The sequence below is a fragment of the Dendropsophus ebraccatus genome, chromosome 1 (genome assembly GCF_027789765.1).
Source record: "Dendropsophus ebraccatus isolate aDenEbr1 chromosome 1, aDenEbr1.pat, whole genome shotgun sequence".
In the NCBI taxonomy this organism is placed as follows: Eukaryota; Metazoa; Chordata; class Amphibia; order Anura; family Hylidae; genus Dendropsophus; species Dendropsophus ebraccatus.
In genome coordinates this window covers 176,833,801-176,854,864 of record NC_091454.1, presented here as the reverse complement: position 1 = coordinate 176,854,864, position 21,064 = coordinate 176,833,801, and positions in this window count along the sequence as shown.

Sequence of the window (21,064 nt, the reverse complement as noted above, 5' to 3'; positions counted from 1 at the left end):
CTATGCAGGTCACACAGTCAGTGGGTGATGAGAGCGGGGACTTGCAAGCGGGGTTGGAAGAGGTGTCCGATGATGACGATGAGACCCGGTTGTCAGACAGTGAGGTTGTTGTCATGGATGGAACTCAAAGTGAGGAGGAGAGTGAGGAAATGGAGTTGACAAAAATGACGCTTAGGATACACACCGCCACAGTTATTAGTTTGTTAATGCTGTTTGTGCCTTAAAGGGGAGGGTAACTATCACTTCATAGAACGATTGACGTGACTATAATTTTCATATTGACATGTCAGCCTCCTTACCTCGAACAGTTGCCAAAATAGGGCAGAGGTGGTCAGGTCGTCACCTTTTTGTTTCTGTTTGTCTATCCGGGAAGTGATGATCAGGAAGAAACAGATGCCGCACTCTGCTGAGGGCCCTCTGCCCCTTCCTTTAAGCAAGTAGGGTTAGGGTCAGCACTTGGACCCTAACAAGTTTGGTGACATGTCAGAAATTTGGAAATGATGGTTACCCTTCAGTTTAATTTGTTGGGATATATACATATTGTAAGTTTGCACAGTATGAGAGAGAAATCTATCTAGCTGTGCTCATGCTTGTTTGTTAGCACTTAAACCACTTAGCACTTAGAATTGTCACAGTAGTCAACTAGGGAATGGGATGTCACTATTGTTGAGTGACTGTTTTCAGTTCATAGTTCACATTGTAAGGCTATGTTCACACTACGTATTAGACCGGCCGCTCCATGACCCCGGCTGGGTCATGGAACGGCCGGTCTCTGGCCGGATCATCTCGGCCGGTACTTAAGTATCGGCCGGATGATCTTTCGGCCGCAGAGCTCTGATGCGGGCTCATCAGCGCGCGCCCGCATCAGAGCTTCTCATAGCACACAGTGAAGCAAGCGTCCGGAGCCGCTCGCTTCACTGTGTTAACTGACAGGTCTTTCTGCGGCCGGAATTCACTGAATTCCGGCCACAGAAAACTGACATGTCAGTTGTTTGCGGCGGCGTATGGGATGTGTGTACGCTCCGCCCGGGATCCCATAGAACAACAGGCATTGTTCCACCACGGCAACAACGGCCGTACTTTTACGTAGTGTGAACATAGCCTAAAAGTTTAAAATTCTGCACTTATCTCACTTTTCATTGGTTGTTGTTGTTTAATAGCACAGTTTGAGTTCACTTTTACCACTTTGATAGTTTAGAAGGATGTGTGCTTCCCCCCCCCCCCCAAAACATTTGCACTATGATGTACCAGACACCATGTCTAGATATATTGTACTTTTTTCTTAATTTAATATTTTCTTTTTTTTTTTCTAAAAGGGGAACTCCGGATCGAGGCAAGAAAAAAATGAAACTTCTGCAGAAGCATATAGCATTCAGGCCCGCTTCTGCCATGAGGCGGAATGAGCCTTCCTCCTCAGGCAGCAGATTTTGCGGTCCGGCAGGGGGCAGCATTATGTCCCCCCTGCTGTCATTTTTGTTAAGTATCACTTAACAAAAATGACAGCGGCTGCACACCTGTCCCGTCGCCCGCGCTCTCCACATCCCGTCAGGTCCCGCAACGTCACCCTGCAGCTGTCATCGACCTCCAGGCTGTGGTGAGTGCCCGGGGTCGGTGTGGTGAGTACCCCGTGCAACCCGATCACCCCACTCACTCACCACAGCCTGGAGGTCCGTGACAGCTGCAGGGTGACGTCGCGGGACCTGACGGGATGTGGAGAGCGCGGGCCGGCTGCGGCGTGGGACAGCTGAGCGGCTGCTTGGGGGGGCAGGAGGGTGCGCAATGCCGGCCATCACTCAGGGGGCGGCCACCTGAGGTTTTTTACACGACCTTCCCTCTACCGAACTTGAGTTTCCTGCAAAAATACTCGAGTTTCCCATTGACTTCAATGGGGTTCGTTACTCGAAACGAGCACTCGAGTATTGGGAAATACTTGTCTCGAAAAACAAGCACCCGACCATTTTAGTACTCGCTCATCACTAATGTCAGGTTCTGCATAGGTATAATTACTTTTTATAACCATATTTTCTGGAATGGATAGGTGCTTCATCTACTAAGCTACCGTACCAATATCCAATGGATGGATCCAATTATGTTTTTATTATATCTCCATATCCATAGAGACCCAAACGTCCGGATTACAGAGAAACTTGCTGATGACCTGCCGTGATAGGTACACTTTAACTAATTGGATAGATGACTGCCGGCTACAGACTATGGGGGGACATGTATGAAAAGGTGCAGATGGGGCCAATCAGTGTAAAATATTAGTAAATAGTATTTTTGCGAATATTTTGTTTGTATCAGCCCCATGTGCGCCATCTTCGCCAGTCGGGCGGAGAGGCGGCGTTACGGGGGGTGCGGCAGCGCGCAGAAGGTGCGCGGCCTCTGCATGCGCCGCATTTATCATTTTTCCAGTGGAAAAACTATACTGAAACCTACGCCAGCTCTGAGCTGGTGTAGGTTTCAAAATTTTCGCACGGCCAAGCTCCGTGCACTCGGGATTTATGTAGAGACAATGCGCCTCTACATAAATCCCCTGAGCCCTGAGTGTAAAAAACGCCGGACTTCTTAAAAATTCCCCTAAATGTTCTGGCTGTTTATCATGTTTCTTGTACGCATGTTGCTCCAGTATACAATACCTTCTAATATTCTAGCTGTTTTGCTGGTTACAGACCATTAGCCATCTATCTGTCTATTTTTCTATTTAAAGACATTCTCAAGAAGCACATGAAGTTAAATACTACAGTCTTCCTACCCAATCATACTGTACATTCTTGTAGGACACAGACACTTGAAGACTTGATGCAGGATGGAGTGATTCACTAATGTTATGGCTTTTGCCTGTGCTGTGATGCTAATGGCAATGTCAATGTCCAGAAGAGGCCTAAGCTTCAGCTTAAGCAGCACTGTTTATCATTTTAATGAGTACTCTGTCCTTTATTTCTGATAGTGGAGATGATTTTATTATATAGGGGTGTTTTGTGTGTTGGGGCACTTGGGGGTATTTTGTGTGTTGGGGCACTTTAACGGATGTTAAAAGAAAACCAACAGCAGGTTAGAAGATTATAACCTGCTGCTATGCTCCCATAGAGCACACAGTTCTGAGAGTGAAGGTACAGTTTATATATATATATATATATATATATATATATATATATATATATATATATAGTGAATATATAGTAATATTGCTGGTTTTCCCAGTTCACTCATTTTCTTTTTTAGTTTGTACTTCCTTTTAATTTGTAATATATTTTAACATATGGTGAATTAATGAAGGTGGTGCAGGACGAGCACCATTTTTGTATTGGTATTGGTAGTATGTGCAGGGCATGTATACCTGCCTGGGGGAGGAGTTCAGTATAAACTCAATATGCATTGGTTTTGTACACTCCATCTCAGTAAATTGAAGATAAAACCATCTGGTGGATAATTTTTTTTATTGTGAGGCACACCTGAAGGATATTGTGTTCAATGTGTTGTATTCCCACAACAAATCAAACAAATCTGTCTTTATTTGTAATTTGGGGATTACAATTATTAAAACTATATTTGCCCTTTGTGTATTTTAAGACTAAGCCTGTGCTTTCCATTGGTAAGTTATACCATCAAGTCCTTGTGGATTACAGAATAATATCTCATGGTGAACCCCAAGGACTAATAGATCACCTAGACCTAGATTCCTAACAGGTTTCTAAGAAGCTTACATTGTTTTCTATGTGGACTGATAGCCAGCATTTTATTTTGTGTGCTATTTTTTTATGGACCATATCTACCCTGTTCTCCACAACGCATAGAGCCTCTGAAGAGAAGGGTCTTTTGCTGATATTCTCCATGCTGTTTGCCTGGAACTATACTAACCATACTGTCTAAAAGGGCCTCTTTTTAACTCCAGATGCCAGCAGCATTAGTATGAGGTAAGGAGGTGTTACTGTTATTCTACCCTGTGTCAGCTCAAGGACATTGGCTGAGAACTGCCCAGTGGGACTCCTAATAGTGAACAAGACTGTATATGCCATTTGTGGGGTATAAACTCATGTCACTGACAGTTTGAGACTGTATTGGACAAGTAATTAATTTCATTCTGTCTTTACTATCTGTAGACTATAAATACAGGAAGATCCATTTACTATTTGTGAATTACAAGACTAAGCCCCGGTTTCCCATCAAGCTAAACCATGAAGTGTGCATGAATGCCTAATGAATAACAAAATTACATGTCAGGGTAAACTGCATGTCTGATAGGCCTAAACTGCATGTCTGATTGGCCTAAACCCCTGAAGGGTTTCTACAAGACTCCAGTTACATTGTTGTCAGACAGCATATAATTTCATTTTCTATTATTATGTACCATATCTGCTCTGTTCACCAAAGTTTAACTGAGTTGTCATTTGGGATTGCGTTAAAGCCTATAGTCTAACATTTTCCTTGCCGTTTGAAAAAAAAATTTCACTTTTCTGCATGTTCACTAAAGATGTTCAGTGGTCTTTACACAGGGGTTTCCCTAGAAAGCAGCCATTTTACCATGGTCATGCAGTGAAAAGAATGGGGATCCCAAGTCCCCCATGGTAGTGAACGGTGGGTTCCCCAGTAGTTGGGCTCCATCAGTTATATATTTAGCGGTGGGAGTCTCAGCAGTGCTATCCCACCGTATCAGTTTGTTTAAGCTATCTTAGTCACACATTTTATCTAACATGATGTTCTGTTGCCACAATTATGATGACTTGTGCTACATTGGCACAATATATTGTTAGATAGTTGATAAAGTTGAAATTATATGAAAGGTTGGGTTGAAAAAGCCACTGGTTCTTTAAATGTAACTTACGGATTCAAAGGAAGTCTGGGAAAAACCCATATGCATGTGTACTCATATTTGGGTACATTCACATGTCCGCGGAAAAATGTCCATGCACAAACAGAACTTTGTGGAGCTCTCAGCATCATGATTTATTATGATGCCGGAAGCTCCATAACTGTTTAAAAGTTTGTGCCAGTGTACAGACACAGTCGAATGGCTGTGTCAGTCCAGTATCGAGAACTTTTAAACAGTTTTGGAGAATCAACTTCAAAGAATCAACCATCACAATTTAGTTTAGGAGAGTGTCTTGCTCCTCTTTCAGCAGTAAAGATTTAGTTACTGGTTACTTACAATCAGCTAATCTCTTCTAGGAGTAATCCTTGAATCTAAATAACTAAGTATTCATTTGTCTGAGGTCTAAATACAGGTATTAGAATTCCAGACTGTAACTTCATCTGATATATCCTGTTGTTTATGAATTATATAATCAGACTAGGATGCACTAGGATATATTCATGCTACTATATAACCAGCATCAGCTCTGATCCGCTTTACATTGTTGGGCACTTTAGTTGGGTCTAAGCAATGGCTTTAACAGCCACAATCTATATATCAAGAACTGGAGAAATGATAATTGCACATACACTGGTATTTTGATTTTCTTGATACCAACATAGTAGACATGTGACAGAAGATGCTTCTCCCAGGGACAGGAAACCTGGATAGAACTTTGCAACCTTCTATTCATCCTCATTTTAATACTGAGATTGTTTTGAAGGAACATGTAAGTGTAACATACTTATAGTTTCCAAATAACCTATTGCACCCCAATTCAGGCTTGCCTGACACAACCTGGTTGTTTAACAATACGCCTGGAAACATGTTGGTCAAGTGCACAGTGCTATATCTGGACGTAAATAAACATGTAGACCAACACCAAAACCTTAGCACTGTAAGGCATAGGGGAGTTAACAAGGTGGTTCGGAATCACTTTGCTGCCTCAGGGTCTTGGTGCTTTAATATCATAGAAGAAACAGTAAATTTTAAGGTGTACCAACATATGTTATAGGAGAATGTAAGAGATTGTAAGAATGCAGTGCAAGATGTATGACCAGAGAAAAGATAATGGTGATGCAACTAGACAATGACAAAACTATATTAACTAAAGAATAGTTAGAAAAGAAAATTAGTGTTTATTTAATTCCGAGCCCTGATATTGCTGTAGCATGACCTGAAGAGGGCTGTGCAAACAAGGGATCCCAGAGGTTTTGATGAAATGTTACAAATTTGCAGAATAGAAATTGTCAAAAATCCTCCCTGTAAATTATTAAAATCTTGTTTACAGTTAGGTCTTATTCACAAGTTTCATAATTATGTCCGTAATTGTGGATCTGGAATTATAGATGAAATTAGGGCCCATTGAGTTCTATAGGGTTATTCACACTATCCGTAGTTTTACAGATGACCATAATTGCAGAACATATAAGTCAATAGAGGTCTATGGGATGCTTAGAAAAATACGGATTCTCCAAGTAATGTCAGTTGACCTTTCAATCAAATTTTTCCAGAATGGAGTAGATCTTTGAATTTTCGCCAGACAGGGTTATCAGTAAGTTCCTTGCAATCAAAATGTCATCCAAGTAAGGGATGGAAAGTAAGGTTAATTCCTTCATATGGCCCACTATCTGTGCTATGTGTTTATGTAAAGACCCTTAGTATGACTGAAATCTCAAAAGTTAAGTGTATTTCAGTGCTCAATAACTTATCCCCTATCCCACCACTGTGATTCTCCTTGAGCTACTGAAGGTGGAACCAATGCCTCTTGCTGAATGGAGCGTACAGATAAGCATGCACATCATTGCTCCCTTAATTGTTAAGGAGACTCTTAGAGATAGCTGAGGGCTGTACTTGTCCATCTCTAGCAGCCTCAAAAAGATTGAATTTAGCAACAATGTGCATGTTAGTTTCTCTGCTCCATTCAGCTGGGAGAGTCTAGTACCTGTTCAGGAGACTGTGAGGGGTGCAACCTCTGAGAGGCAAGATTTAGACCCCATGTTTCACAACCATGATTTCACCCAGAGGACTATTCTGGTTGATAACTGAATCTGCAGACACATCTGCAATGGATTCTGTAAATTATATATATATATATTTTTACTATAGCAGTGGAAGTTTGACCTTTTAATAGGTCAAATCAAATGGAAAAAAGCAGCATAAGTAGCGGCCGCTGTCCCTGCCTCCCTAGTGGTTTTTGATAGTCATCTCTTTTCTGTTTCAAGGAATGCTTTAAAAGGGTTTTCTGATATATTGTTACTTGTCCACTATCCACTGGCTCCAGTGGCTCCATAGCGAATAAAAGAAGCTGCGGTTGGGGCGCCACTCTAAAGATCCCCAGGGGTACAGAAGCCAGACCCCCACCCATCTCCGCAATCTCAAACTTGTCCCTTATCCTGTGGTTAGGGGAAAAATAATAATAATTCATAAAACACCTTTAAGTAACCCATGTCATCAAATGAATTGTATAGTAAACCTTGGATACAAGCACATCAGGTTTTGGCAGCCGGTACTTGCCCTTCTACAAATCTAGGAATGCATGGTTTTGCTCAGGGTGTTACCCTTTATTTTTAATTATTGACCAAACTTTGTCATTGGAGCACTTCCAGTGCAGAAAACTGAAGTGGACCCAATGTACTCGCAGTTAAAGTACAGTCCAATGAAGTCTGTTAACTTGTTGACAACTTTTCGTCAACTACATGTCAGACTACATTTCGACATTCCTTTTTGACAGAAATACAGTGATGCATAGTGTAAGGCTTAAATATGATAGGAATGAAGCCTTATTCTGACCTTGTAAGCTTTCTACGGCAGTCAGGAAAAGTGTTTGCTGTGCTCCCACACTGGCATCCATACTTATCTGATCGGAAGCTAGGCTGCAAAGTCTGGGCTTCCAATCATCTCCATGGCAATTCCGGGGGCTTTCAAAAGTCCCCTGGAATTGCCATGGATATGCCTAAACACAGCCATGCCAGGGATGTGTAGATTGCCTGTCAGCACACTGCAGTGTGCTGTAACAGTGATTAGAAGATCACTGGGTAATGTACACTTGTTTGAAAGTAAAAACAAAGTGCAATAAAACATAAAAATAAAATCCCCCCAACCCACCCCTAATAAAAAAAAGCATAATAAAAATGCATTCTCCATAATGAATAAACTGTTACATAAAACACTTAAAGGGGTTATCCAGCGCTACAAAAACATGGTCACTTTCTTCCAGAGACAACACGACTCTTGTCTCCAACTTGGGCGGGGTTTTTCTACTTAGTTCCATTGAAGTGAATGGAGCTTAATTGAAAACCGCACCTGAACTGGAGACATGAGTTAACACTTCTCTGAAAGAAAGTGGCCATGTTTCTGTAGCACTGGATAACCCCTTTAAAAAACACGAAACCTAAACATGTTTGGTATTGCCATCTCCAAAAGGACTCAAGCTACAAAACTATATCAATATTTATACCACAAAATGCACGCTGTAAAAACATTAAAAAAACAGCACCAGAATTGCTGAATTTTGTCAATCCGGTTTAGAAAATACATCATAACAGAGATCAGAAAGTCCCATTTATGTAAAACTTGGTATTAATAAAAACTATACATTTTCCTGCAAGCAACAAACATGTGATGACAGTTTTTGTCGTTTTTTATTTTTTTTCTGGAAGATAGTACCTGTCACGAAAAAACATTCCATGAATTGCTAGCATACGTTAAAGCATCGCAGACCTATAACTGCATAAAGTGAGACAGAGAAAAAGGTTTACAGGGTTCACAGGAGTTTAACGGCTATCTCAATACAATAGACCCCAATATACAGATAACTATGACCAGGTCTGCCCAGAGCATAAATTTTTTGGATGTGACACTTACATTAGACAGACTCTACACTACATTGAATTGGAAACTTAATTTTCCTAATCGGAAAATAATAGGTTTGACAGTTGTTATCCTAGAGCAATAGTCAAAAACTTACATTTCTGCCAACTACTATGAGCCAGGAGAATGACAGATGATGATGCGGATTTGGAGTCATGGCAGTGTTACACTTGTGGTTCTCCCACCCCTCTGACAACCCGGATATTGCCTACTACACGTTGTATTGTCCTTCATGTCCTTTTTTGTCTACATCTACTCTTATGCATTTATTTTGATTATATATTCATCATTGTGCATTTTTGTATACATCTACCCTATAGTCGGCCTTTATCTCAGGGTGTTGTTTTGCATGTTTTTAAATGTTTTGCATGTTTTTGGTTGAGTTGTATCCTTAATAAAGTACGTACATTTTTGCTACTAATTTTGTAATATATGTACTTCATCTTCTCTTTTACATTATTGCTTGCTTAAAGGGGGTATCCAGCACTACAAAAACATGGCCACTTTCTTCCAGAGACAACCCCACTTTTGTCTCCAGTTTGGGCAGGTTTTGCTGCTCAGTTCCATTGAAGTGAACGGAGCTTAATTGCAAACCTCACCTGAACTGGAGACAAGAGTCGTGTTGTCTCTGAAAGAAAGTGGCCATGTTTTTGTAGCACTGGATAACCCCTTTAAGTACGTGTGTTGCACCCGATTGCTGTATTGCTTTGTACAGTGGTGCCCACTTTCTCTATACTGTGTAAGGATGTGGATCTGGGCATACATAGGAGTCACAGGTGAGCTGGCTACTTAGTGCACACTGCTATTTAAATACAATTAGTATTGGAATTATATATTCCCTTATGATTGTTTTTTGATTTATTGGACACATTTGTATTCTACTTAATTATGCAGCACTTGTTGACACAAAGCGATGTCGCATCCTATATAAAGCACATTTGTTCTGTTTATTATGCTTGAGAAAGGCTCCATGTGGGGCTGAAAGGTCGCACCTGTAATTTTGTATATGGAATATAGCACTGTCTGAGTGTCGCTGCTTTCCTTGTGTGGATATCTAAAGGAGGACCTTGATCAAGTCTTCAACTGCTGGCACCAAATTTGCAGTGCCCTGTGTTTGTAAAGAAACTATCTATCTATCTATCTATTCTAATTTAGCTACAAGTATAAAATTATTACAAAAATAAAAAATCAATACAAACATTTGTTTCTGTAAATTTACAGTAATTAGCACTGTTATGTTTAACATGAAATGACATCAGAATAAGTAGCGATTAAATGGTTAAACACAATAACATTTCAAAGTACTGTACATTGCAGGTTTACACACTTGCATAATATAATTCTTATGCAACATTCAGTTCCTGTCTCCACAAATTGCTCAGTGTTAGGCTATGTTCACACTACGTTGAGGCCAAAACAACGGCCGTAGAATTACTATTGTACGGGTTAGTCATGAAACTACGTTTATGTTTAACTTTGATTCCTAGCATGATTATAAATGGGATGAAACAGGTCATTTACTTTAAATACCCGCCCATCATGAAAAAAACTCAGAAATTTGTTTACATCAAAATCAAGTTTAATTCGTCAGATATAAGTTTTTTGTTAGCGGCCGCATTGAAATCCACACCCGTTGTTGCAGTATTACCGGCCAGAAATAATTGACATGTTCATTTTTCATGGGGCCGTATAAACAACGGCCGTTATCTGATACGTAGTGTGAATTCAACGGCCGTAGTTAGATTGCAGTCATTATAGGGAACCTCAAAACAACGGCCGTAGTTTTGCGGCACGGACAACAGATGTTATTTTACGTAGTGTGAACATAGCCTTACTGAGTTGTGATGAAAAAAAATCTAACTAGGTGTTACTAGAGTCAAAGTGCAACACCCCTTATTCCTGAAAAGAAAGGCCTGATGCTTATTGGTGTTTTAATGTCCTATAAATCCATGTAGAGTAGTGGCGTCCAGTATAGACTCTCTCATTACCATTGGATGAAGGTAACCTGAGCTGGGGAATCACCCCAACTTCTATCTATAGGATCTCACAAAAGTCAGTACACCCCTCACATTTTTTAAAAAAATATTTTATTATATCTTTTCCTGGGACAACACTGAAGATATCACAATTTGATACAATTTTATGTGGCCACTATTATTTTACAGCACTGCCTAAACTCTCTTGGGCATGGAATCCACTAGATCTTTATAAGTTGCCACTGGAATCCTTTTCCACTCCTCCATGACAACATCACAGAGCTTGGTAATGTTAGAGATCCTCTGCCCTTCCACCTTCAATTTGAGGTCTGGAGACTTGCTTGGCAAAGCAGTAATCATTTTGGATATGTGTTTTGGGTTGGTATGCTGGAATGCTGTCCTATGGCCGGGTTTTCGTGTGTGGGTGTTCGTGTGTGTGTGTGTGTGTGGGGGGGGGGGGTCATGCTCTACTTCAGCATGTTACAGTATTTGTTCTGTTAATGAACTTTAGTTCCCTACAGCCGCTGCACTCATGCAGCCTCAAATCATGACACTCCCATCACCATGCTTGACTGTAGAGAAGGCACACAAGTCTTTGTACTTCTTATCTGGTTGTCACCACACGCTTGACACCATTTCAACCAAATAAGTTTTTCATTGTCTCATGAGACCGCAGGTTATGGTTCCAGTAATCCATGTGCTCAGTCTTCAGCAAACTGTTTATGGGGTTTGTTGTGCATAATCTTTAGAAGAGGCTTCCTTTTGGGATGACATGCCATGTAGACCAATATCTATCTATCTATCTATCTATCTATCTATCTATCTATCTAATATCTATGTATGTAATCACCTGTATATCTATTCTTTTAATATCTAATATCTATCTGTTAAAAAAAAAAAACAAGGTGAAATAAATTTATATTTAGGGCAATGAATACTATTATGTTTGACCAATTATAGATTTGGTATGATATTAGCTGTTGTTAAATAGTTAACTATAAAAGAAAAATTCCAGACTACAATGCAGTTTTTCACGTGTATAATATTACACTTATACAACATGGAACTTGGTCGAATTCATGTGACGACGTGCTTCTGTCTTGACTCATACTTAGGAAATTACATTTGATCACCTACTGTTTACGGAGGTGAATAATGCTGGCAATTGCATGGGAAAAATAGAAATACCCAAGTGCGACTGCAGGAAATAGTTCATAAAGAACATGGACTGATAAAAAAAAAATGTATGTAGGAGTTCCTTTTCTTTAGAAACATGTAACAAAATTATTATAAATCCAATTGACATGTAAATACGTCAGCTAGAAATTCCTGACAATTCTTTGAAGTTAATTATTACATTCTTTGGAGGGATATGTCTACAAAAGTAGAATGATAATAACGCTGTAAAGGAGTCCTGCTTTGTCATATGTGTATATCCCGCTGAATGTAGAACAGGTTTCCCATAAAACAGGACTAATGTTCAGAGACATCCCAATAAAAATGACATTAAAGGAAATTTGTCATGAGACAGCTTTGATACAAATCTCCTTACAGCACCTCCTGGCCTAATTTGCCCAGAAGACATTTGGTGGTTGGACATTTGGTGGTTGTGACTTGCAATGGCCATGACTTTGTTATGCATTTGGCAGGGAGGAGCCATTGTTGGAATCTTCAGCTATGATTTGGTAAACCATTGATCATTCTTTGATTTCTAAAATGAATGGTGTATTAGAGGTTAAAGGTATTCCTATCACCTGTGTTCTCATATCCCTCCCACTGATCATGCAAGTGGCCATTTGGCAACCTCATATAGAATATATATGTCTGGCATTTATTTTGCCTATTAGATTTTTATTTATCTGGCTATATCTTGTACTTTCTATACCTTCTTAAGACCTTCTTCACACACTCTTTTTGTGGCTTAAAAAATTTCCACAGAAAATTTACTATTTTCTATTAGTGCCTTTTTTGTGGCTGTTCTCTCCTAAGTAGTATGTTTAGGTGGTCATGGAGTTCTTCTCACTGGAAGTCATGGGATTCTTCTCACTGGAAGTCATGGGATTCTTCTCACTGGAAGTCATAAGATTCTTCTCACTGGAAGTCATGGGATTCTTCTCACTGGAAGTCATGGATTCTTTCATTATGTGTTTCAAGAATTTCTATAGAAAAATGTAAAAAAAAAAAAATGTCAGGAACAATGTACCAAAAAAATGCAACATATATTTATTTATGCATTATGTAATCAGGTAATAAACCTATGGATGTTCGTAAGAGAAAAACTGAGTAAAAAAAATGCCATAGCTGCAGCGTGTGTTGTTGGGATAACTGCCACTGACTGTAGATATAGGGGGGATTTATCAATGCTTACATCAGAAAACTGGCTTTAAAAATGTTTGCACAACGCTCTTAATTTTTGCACAAGACATATAAGAAGTGGCAGTTATTTTGAAGCTAGGTTCACATACCTTACTGACTTCTGGGTTCACACTTATTGTGTTTTTGCAGTCCGTTTAATGTTTTATGGGGGGGGGGGACTGATGCAAAAACAGACACAATTGTGTGCATCCATTTGGATCCTTTACCATTAGTTTCCATAGGAAAAAAAAAAAACGATTGAAACAGATTTTTTATTTTAAGCATACACAAAAACAGGTTGACCACGTTTTTCAGTTTAAAAACTGATGTCATGATCGCGCCTGAAAAGGCATCAGTGCCACCCTCTGCTGCGAAGATTAGACCTCTGCACCAAAGACTGCGATTTTGGCCATAATCTTTCATTTATTCTGTGTTTTGTTTGCCTTTGTTTTTGCCCTGTCTGAACTGTGTCTTATTCCTTCTGGTCTGCTAATTGTTTTCCCTGCCCCACCCGTGTCTGTGCTGCAAAGTTTCCTCTGGTCATGTAACAGTTAACCTGCCTTTGCCTCAGTGATTGACAGCTGGTCCCTCCTATCATCTTCTGGACTTGGTTCCTGGTCTCCTATTTAAGATCGCAGCTTCTGCCTGTGCCTGGCCGGTTATTGACTTAGTCTCTGCCTGCTTGTGGTTCTGTTTCTTTGCTTCTCCTGACTCCTGCTTAGTATCTTTTGACCTCGCTTGCTTGCTGCCTGCCTCTGACCATATTGCCTGTTTATCGACCTTGCTTTTTGGATTGTGTTTTTGTACTGCTCTGCCCGATTGTTGTGACCCGGACTGTCGACCATTCTTTATTGTGTTTGTTTGTTTTGTCTTGTCTACTGTTTCACGTATCCAGGCCAGGGATCGCCGCCAAGTTGTCCGCTGCCATTTTAGGGCAGATTGCGGCAATTAGGTAGGGACAGTGGGAGGGGCTGAGCTCAGGGCTCACTGTCTCTGTGTGTTTGGTGTGACTGGTCGTGACAACTGATCTGTTAAATGGACTGCTGCAAGAATGCAGTCTTAAACTTAAGATCTGTGAATTTATTGAATTCAGTTTTATTTGGAAAATTAGAAAAATGTAGAATGGCTTAATGATCAAAAACAACTTTTAAAATATCCTGTTAATTTTGAGCAATTACTGTATATATACATTTTTATTCTGTTGCATTTGTAACATGCAAAAAAAAAAAAAAAAAAATCATGTGGTGCGTCAGCCTGACTTCCTGATATGATTTATAAACTTGTGGAACTAGATTTAGCCTTCACAAGTTGTACATCCGTCTTGTTGTGGCGCCGGCTCAGGGAGGTGTAAAGAAAATCATAAACACAATCATAGGAACAATTTGGCTGATCTTTTATTTCATGTGCCTGGGGTTCCTGGCAGGGCATGCCGTTTATTCTTCAAATGTACTTTTCTAAATTGCCTTAATAGCACTCTGAACAAATAAGGGGGAGGAATGTCAAGCAACAGAACGTGCAGTCAATGCTTTGTCAAGTAAACAATAAAAATGATCTCATACTAAAAAAATTATATTTAAACAGGCAAAGTCAAACTTATTTACCGATAACTTTATAGCTAATAAACCAACAAAGTTTAGAGCTGTAAACACATAATGACACTGTGAGTGGAAGCTGTTCTCCTTTCCTTACGCTGTATATACTATATAGAAATTATTGGGACACATCTTATTGAATTCAAATGTTTCATTCAGTCCCATTGCCACAGTGTTTGTATTATTGAAAAGTATAACCACAGAATCTCATGAAGTGGAGGTCAGTCACAGAGCTGGTCACCAGGGCCGGCTCCAGCTTTTTGTGGGCCCTTGGGCGACAGAGCCTCGGCGGGCCCCTTTGAGGAGCAAATCATGGAGAGACAGGCGAGGAAAGATTTGCAGCAGAAGAAACATGCGGCTGCTGCATATCTTTCTCCTCCTGTATCTCCTGATCTCTGCAGTAGTCAGGACTCTAGAGAAGTCAGACCCAGTCACAGGATTATATATATATATATCATGCTGGTGCTGCTAGTTCTCTAGTATACAGCTCCTTCTGTGTGTGTTTGTGTGTGTGTGTGTGTGTGTGTATATACATACACACACACAGAGCAGGAGCTGTATACTAGAGAACTAGCAGCACCAGCATTATATATATATATATATATATATATATATATATATATATATATATTTATTTATAATATGAACATGGTGAGACCTCTAGTTCTCCTATATTCAGGCCCTGCAGTGATATACAGTGTGTGTGTATATATATATATATATATATATATATATATATATATATATATATACACACACACACACACACACACACACACTGTATATCACTGCAGGGCCTGAATATAGGAGAACTAGAGGTCTCACCATGTTCATATGATAGATAGGAGATAGGGAAATAGATAGATAGGAGATATATATATCTATTACAGCAGGATATATATATATATATATATATATATATATATATATATATATATATATATATCCTGCTGTAATAGATATATATATATATTACAGCAGGACCTCTATACACAAAACAAGTAGAAGAACCAGCAAATACAGGACACTTAGTTTGCAGAGCCTACCTGCTGCCCTCAGGTCATGTGTCCGATCACATGACCCGTGACATCATCAAAGGTCCTTCAGACTCAAAGGTCCTCTTTCCTACTCGGCTGTAGGGAAGATTTGTGATGGAAGACAGGTGCTCGGGGGCCCCAGTATGGATCTGCGGGCCCCTAACTGTCACATGCGGCCTCTAGGGGCCCAGTCCTCTTTGTTACTACACTTTTTTTTCTTTTTTACTAACAAAAAAAATGTAGTAACAAACGGGAGTGGGCCCCTAGAGGAGCTAGGGGCCCCGGCATTTGCCCTACTTAGCCGGGTGCTGACGCCGGCCCTGCTGGTCACTAAGATATAAAGTGCATAAAAGTCACCAAAAGTCATCAATAACTGAGTTTCAAATCTCATCTGATATTTAAATCAGCACAAAAACTGTTCATGTGTTTCCATTAGAGATGAGCGAACTGAATCTTCCGAACCAAGATTCGTTCTAAACTTTTTGCAAAGTTCCAAACGAGTTTGTAAAGATGGCAGCCGCACATCAAAAAAACTACCTGTCTGCACTCCTCCGGTAATCTCCTCTGTTTTTTCAGTGTCTTCAGCCAGCTCAGCCAATCACTGACTGAGATAGGACAGCGCCACAGGCAGTGATTGGCTGAGCGGGCTGTCACTCTTAACTTTTTGAAAAGTTGGCTTATCTCTAGTTTCCATGGCTGAACGTCTGTATCAAAGCCGTACATCATCCAACACAATGCCAAGGCTCAGATGGAATGGTGTAACACACACTGGCACTGGTCTCTGGATCAGAGAAAGCATGTTATGTTGAGTGATCAATAAAACTTTTCTGTGCGGCAGTCTAATAGATGAGTCTGGGTTTGACAAATGCCAGCAAAACATTACCTGCCTGACTGCGTTGAGCCAACTGTAAAGTTTGATGGAGGAGGGTTCTACTATTGAATTGTTTTTCAGGCAATTGACTATGAATTCCAGTGAAGGGAAATCTTAATGCTTCGGTATACCTAGACATTGTGGACAATCGTATGGTTGTGTTTCGCTCTTTTCTGTTCCAAACTGACTGTGCGCCAGTTCACAAAGCAAAGTTTGGTGCAGAAGGACCACACAGAGCCCTGACTTCAACCCCAGGGAACATTTCCGGAGGCTTTCAGGCAGGCCTTGCAAATATTCTTTTGGATGAATGGGCACCAATTCCCACAAACACACCCAAAACCTTGTAGAAAGTCTTCCGAGAGGAGTGGATGCTTTTATAACTGCAGGGGTGGGGGGGCCAAATCCATATTAATACCCATGGATTTACCAAGCCCTTTTTACTGCTATTCCTTACCCGTGGATTCCAACTTATCCCAAACCACCATCACCATGCAGTCTTCCATCACTCTCTGTCTTGGTCCGCCCCTAATGCCCCTTGGTTGGCCCCTAAATCTCCTAATTCCTAATAAGTGCATATTAAAAACACAATGGCACAGGCCCCCGGCAAGGTGACAGTGTCACTTTTTGTGGATCTTCAGTTTTGAATAAATCACCAACATTATCACCAGCAAAACATCCCCACACTATCACACCTTTTCCTACATGCCTAACAATGGAATCCACACGTAGAAACTATCCATTCATATTTACTGTGTTTTACAAAGATATTGTGGTTGGAAATACAAATAAAAAAAAAATACTCAAATCACTTGGTCTGACTCATCAGACCAAAGTATACAATAGCTTTCCACTGATCTAATGTACATTTTTTGCACTTCTTGGCCCAAGCAACTCTTTTCTTTGCAGCATTATGACAATAAAAGCCCAATTCTCGCAATGTCCTCTGAACAGAAGACGTTAAGGTGTGTCTGATACTTCTCCCTAAAGCATTTATGTGGCTCTGATTTGAGGTGATGTTACTATGTAGCTTATAAAGCTGCTAACTACAATAAACCATTCTCTGCAGCAGAGGTAACACTTGGTCTTCTTTTCCTGGGGTGGGTCCTTTATAAGAGCCAGGTGAATTATAGCAACTAATGGCTTTCATGAATTTACGTATGTTGGGGGAAGGGGGGGGGGATAGGGGGTCGGGTGAGATAGGCAATGTTCTTGGAGAAACAAGGCACTGTTCTTGGAGAGATAAACCATCACCACAGTCTGGCTTACCCTTTCCCATAGAGAACAGTCTGACGAAAAATAGTTACTCAAGGTGTATAGGTACCTACTGTACAATGCTTTGGAATATCTTGTTGCTATGTGCAGTAAGCAACAGCAATGAAAAAATACAGGTACAAAAATACAGATAATCATTTTACTATGCAGACAGTAATGGAATTTGCTAAGGAAAAATAATATGGAGGAATAATATGGAGGAATCCAACAGACACGCCCTTTAAAGGAGTATTCCTCCCATGCATTCCCTAAACAAATTGTTCTAAACCCCACTTGTGTCACTCACTGATCCCCTGCAAGTATTTTGAGACCTCTCCCACGTTCCCAGTTACCAGCATTCCTCCATTGCAAACTTTTTTTACACGCGTGGTGTTGCTATTTAATAGAATAGTAATAATTTTGGGAGGAGTACCCCTTTAACATTACACTAAAGATAAACTAAACACTAAAGATAAACTATGCTGCATTAATGCATGATCTCACTTTCTCTGGACATTATAATGTTGACTTTCTCAGTAAACATCTAGTTGCTAATTCATTACTTTTAATTTATGAGGTTATGGTTATCTCTTTTATACTATTGTGCACAGTGCATCTCCACATTGTCTCTACATTGTATTGGTCTCTACTAATGACTGGTTGTGATAATGGAGTTTTGTGGAGCACAGGAACAAATATTATTTCCCAAAACATGCAACCAGGATGTTGTCCGGCGGCTTATTTCTGTTCCTGGCTCAGCAGTACAAGTGTAATTAATCTTAGAAGTGCATGCTGTTCCTATCTTAAAAACACAATTCTCACCAACACTTTGGACACCAGAAAGGCTTGAATTATTTTTGTCTGGAACAGTCTCCTAATGTGAAGAACATACAAGTGAACACAGGCGATTCCTTGAATAACTCTTTATCTTACCTAACAAAGTTATTGCTCTTATGATGTAAAATAGGAAGAATTCTAAAGGTAATCTATTTAATTTAAACCATGTTGTCCCTTGCCCCCTACTCCTCAAGCTGCTTTACATAGAGCAGCTCTGCAAGGAAGATACTTTATTTTACCAGGCTTAGGGTCCTCAGCAAATGAGACTGACCCCTATACAATGACTTACTTTTTTTTTTTATTATTTGTTTATGAGAAAAAGCATTTGAGAGTAGAAATTCAGCCCTGCTGGAGACTTCAGGTGCCTGACTATAGAATTATATGAACAGCTTGATGCATAAAATAGCAGTCAATGTTTTCTTTGAGCTTTTGAAAGCAAACTATTTTTGAGAAGCATTTAAGTCAAACAGCCGTCACTAGAACACAGCAGTCACGAAAGTTAAGAGCTTTGTATAGGCCCAGATGCAATGTCAATATACACTGGTTGCAATACAAAAGGCATATTCCCACTTGTCTGATTTTTTGCAGTAAGTTTTGTGACTGAAAATCAATTTTATATTTCACACTGATTTGGAACTTAAAATCTATAGTATTAAAGTCTAAAGTTGCTTTCACACTAGCGTTTTTCTTATTTTCTAACGGATCTGTCCATATTAATTGAACAGATAAGCATAAACTGATGCACAGACTGATGCAAACTGATTGCAAAATGTAAATTTTTTTAATGGCCTGTTTTTAAAAAGTGATTTTTTTTTAACATCAGTCTGCTTCATTCAGCATCAATTTTCATCAGTCTGCATCCGTTTGCATATCAGTTTATTTTTCTTCTTTGGTTTCTCACTGCTCAGTGAAAAAACTGATGAAAGCTGATAACTTGCAAAAGCATGTGAATGGAAACCCCAAAACTTTCTGTTCGTGTTCCATTACTTCTGAAAGGAAAAAAAAAATGTGCATGCAGGATTTTTTTACCGTTCACAAAAACAGAACACTGACAAAATACATGGAACTGGAGCACAATTATGACAAATGGAGCACAATAAAATATATAGAAATTAATATGTATGGATAGATATATCAGATTCCGTTAATGTAGTTTAAAAATGTAACAGCTAAATGGAACTATGAAGGAGAGAAAAACGCCAGTGTGAACCAAGCTTAAATATTGATATAGTTTAGCTTTAACTACACTACATTTACTGGCATATACAGTAGCAAGTAAATAGCTATATGGCTGGGTTCACACTACGTATATTTCAGTCAGTATTGTGGTCCTCATATTGCAACCAAAACCAGAAGTGGATTAAAAACACAGAAAGGATCTGTTTACACAATGTTGAAATTGAGTGGATGGCTGCCATTTAATGGCAAATATTTGCTGTTATTTTAAAACAACGGCTGTTATATTGAAATAATGGCAGTTATTTACTGTTATATGGCGGCCATCCACTCAATTTCAACATTGTGTGAACAGATCCTTTCTGTGTTTTTAATCCACTCCTGGTTTTGGTTGCAATATGAGGACCACAATACTGACTGAAATATACGTAGTGTGAACCCAGCCTATATAAAGTGTACTTAAATAGTAGCATTTAGTTGACCCAGGAGTTCTCCTCCACACCTTACACAGTCTCTGGTTGTAAGTAAACAGTAGGAAAGCATTGTGTAATTATAGTCATTGTACTTGTGGAAATTCCCGCAGGAAGAAAAGATAAGGACAGCGATGAAAAATTCTGGTAAGAACTGTATGGTAGAAAAATAAATAAGTGAAGCTGATTTCATTCCTGCATCAATTTCAGTAAATTGTGTGGTTGCAAAAACAAAAAAGTCCAGCTTCCAAAGAAACCTTGCTGTAAAGAATTGGGGAAAAAAAGGAAATGCTTTACAATGCTGAATGATGCTTAGAAACAGAAGTATTTTACACTATATTCGAAGTAGCGACATAGCTTTGTAACAGTTCGGATGCTGTGCTGCTGCTGTAGGAAAAACATAGAAACATAGAAGATACCTTTTTAGTATTTCTTATCTTAGGATAGAAACTGTATATGTTTATCCCAGGCAGTTTTACATTCAGTTATTGTAGATTTACCAACCACCTCTGCTGGAAGTGTTTTTTTTTTTTTTTTATCATTTTTATTAGGAATTTTTCATAGAAATTTTACAAACATGGCCAATTAAAAGTCGGCCAAGCCACAAGCATGTGGCTCTTTCATATAGCAGGTTTAACATATGCGACAGTTTTAGCTCCTAAAGTGCCAAACAAGTTACAACAATACCACTTACAACTTGAAACATTTAACTTACATTTAACTTTTAACTTATAACTTACAGTCCTGCAATCAAAAAAAAATAATTCAGTGCTT